Source organism: Gekko japonicus, unplaced genomic scaffold (assembly GCF_001447785.1).
Source record: "Gekko japonicus isolate JY-2015 unplaced genomic scaffold, Gekko_japonicus_V1.1 scaffold222, whole genome shotgun sequence".
In the NCBI taxonomy this organism is placed as follows: Eukaryota; Metazoa; Chordata; class Lepidosauria; order Squamata; family Gekkonidae; genus Gekko; species Gekko japonicus.
In genome coordinates, this window is record NW_015167063.1 from 520860 (window position 1) to 523990 (window position 3131).

Below are 3131 nucleotides of genomic sequence, written 5' to 3' on the forward strand. Positions count from 1 at the left end.
TTGAATTAGCACCAGAGCTTTAAGATCTCTCCAGCTGTCACCTGGAGACTGGCAACAGCTTGTCTGGAGTGTGGGCAGTATGGCATTGTATCTGTCTGAGGTCCCCCTTTTCCTCCTCCTCCTCAGACCCCACCCTCAGCAGGCTTCATCCCTAAAATATCCTGGAAGTTTCCAACCTTAATCTGCCTGTCTGTCTTAAGTTTTACACACACACACACACAGCCTCTGCCTAGGGAAAGGGCAGCTGACATCATTCTCCTCTCCCCTATGAGGTATGTTATGCAACTGAAAATCCCAACTGCCTTGCGGGGGGGGGGTGAGTTTGAGGTGTGGAATGGAGTGTAGTCCAATCAGCTACCATATGCAAATAACCTTGGAACGCTGGGCGGGACTGCACAAAGCAGCCAGTCAACCCAGCCAGTGTCTTCTGAGTGGCAGTTTTTCCGGCCTAACACTAAAGGGGCCAAATTTAGAATGTTCATATAGAATGTTCTTACTCAATTATATATAAGGAGAGATTCTACTGATCAAAGGAGGGATGGTCTGGATGCAAGCATCTTGATAGAAGGGACAACGTAGAAGAATGTGATCTTCAGTCTCAATTTCTCCTTCATTGCAGGGGCAAAGGCTTTTCCCATAAGGAATGTTATTAAACCACCCCTCTAAGACAGCAAAGGGGAGTGCAGCACACCTTGCAAGTGTAAAGGCCTTCCTGTGACTATGCACCTCCAAGAGGGACCGATAGGCAGCCGGCTTGACTATATATCTGGTGTTCATTGGAGACTAAAAAGTAGGGACCCTCCCTAAATCAAGCTGGCATTTAGTGTCCAATATCCTTTATTTTATGGCCTATTTTGCCTGGTCAAGGCTCCTGGTTGAAATCATGGAAGGTGAAATGCCTCGGCTCGCAAGTTTGCAAATGACTGTCTTAAACCATACAGATTGATGTTTGTCCAAGAGGAGCAGTGGGGTCAAACCTTGGTGAGAATAGGTAATCTTAAACCAGTAATTTAGGGAGGCAAGGCACACCTTGGCTTCCACTCTGACAATGCCAATCTTCAGACGTAGCAAGGGGTTGGACTAGATGACCCTGGAGGTCCCTTCCAACTCTATGATTCTATGATTTGGTATGCAATTGGAGACTTATAATGCTGCTCTTAGGAACTTTGATTGAACACGTTCAAGGGGGGCAAAAGAAGAAGATGTTGGCCCTATCATAGTAAAGCTAAAGGTTTCCCTTGCTCGAAAGCTAGTTGAATCCGACTCTAGGGTTGCGGTGCTCATTTCAGTTTCCAAGCCGAAGAGCCAGCGCTGTCCAAAGTCATTTCCCGTGGTCATGTGACCGGCATGACTAGACGCCGAGGCACATGGAACACTGTTATCTGCAATTTCTTGCTTTCGAACTGCTAGGTTGGCAGGAGCTGGAACCAGAGATGGGAGCTCACTCCATCATGTGGCACTCGGGTCTCGAACTGCTGAACTACTGACCTTCCAGCCTGCAGTTCAGCATCTTAACCACTGAGCCACTGCAGCTCCTTTGGCCCTATCATAGTTCCATACAAATGTTGGGGCAAGGTTTTGGCCTGGAAAAGTTTTAGGGCAGCAGGGATGTAATGTTCACCCTTAGTTCGAAGAAATCTAAGTATATTGTGAGCTGACTCTTCCTAAGTTGTTTGCCTCCAAGTTATGTACCAGCTTGCTATGATACACCTAAAACATTTGGTATGGATGGGACACCAGACCCAGAGGATTACTACAGAATGGCTGCCTGATCCTATGCAAGTTTACTTGGCATTTTAAGTCCCACTGAGTCTATTCAGAATGGAGGTCATTAATTCATAGGGTTGCCATAAATCAAAAGCAACTTGACAGCACTTGAGGGCAAACAAGGGTGCATAGAATTTTAGTCATAGATTCAAAACTGGCTGAGTAAACACAGCAAGAAGGAATAAGGCATCCAAGTGTCATTTTGGTTAGGAGCCTCATACTGTCTCTCAAACATCTCTCCTTATATATAATTGAGTTTGAACGTTCTATATGAACATTCTAAAATTCACCTCCTTAGTGTTAGGCCGGAAAAACTGCCGCACAGACGACACTGGCTGTGTTGATTGGCTGCTTTGTGCAGTCCCGCCCAGCATTCAAAGGTCATTTGCATAAGGAAGCTGATTGGACCTTACTCCATTCCACACCTCAAACTCACCCCCCCCACCCGGCAAGGCAGTTGGAATTTTCAGTTGGGAGAGGAGAATGATGTCAGCTGCTCCCTAGGCAGAGGCTGTGGGGGGGGGGTTTGTAAAACTAAAGACAGACAGGCAGATAAAGGACATAGGGTTGCCAACTCCAGGTTGGAAACTTCCAGGATATTTTAGGGATGAAGCCTGCTGAGGGTGGGATCTGAGGAGGAGGAGGAGGAAGAGGGGGACCTCAGACAGATACAATGCCATGCTGCCCACACTCCAGACAAGCTGTTGCCAGTCTCCAGGTGACAGCTGGAGAGATCTTAAAGCTTTGGTGCTACTTCAAAGTTCCCCAGGAGCCCAAAACAGAGTAGTGTTTTGGAAAATCTTGAGGAATTGTTTGGTGCATTTACGATGGGGCTCCTGGGGAACTATTGTTGCCAATCTTGGCCCAGCAGCCATCAAACCATTCTCTTCAACCCCCTGCTGTGCAGCTGACTTCCCCCTAGGGTTGCCAATCTCCAGGTGGGACCTGGAGATCTCCCACTGCTACAATTGATCTCCAGATGACAGAGATCAGTTCCCCTGGAGAAAATGGATGCTTTGGAGGGTAGACCCTATGACATTATACCTGCTGAGTCCTTCCGCCCCCCCCCGCCCAATGCTGCCCTCTACAGAATCCACCCCCCAAACCTCCAGGTATTTCCCTCCTTAGAGCTGGCAACCCTACATTCCCCTCAGTGCCTGTTGGGAGTGGGTGGTGGGGGAGGGGAAGGGAGTGGGCGACCGGAGGCTTCTGCCTCCTGTCTCCGGTCCTGGAGTGGGGGGGGTGGAAACGGACCCGGCAGCCGGAGGCTTGCACCTCCAGTCGCCGGCCCTGGAGTGAGTGGGGTTGGGGGCGGGGAAACGGACCCGGCGGCCGGATGTCGGCCCTGGAGTGGGTGGGGGTGG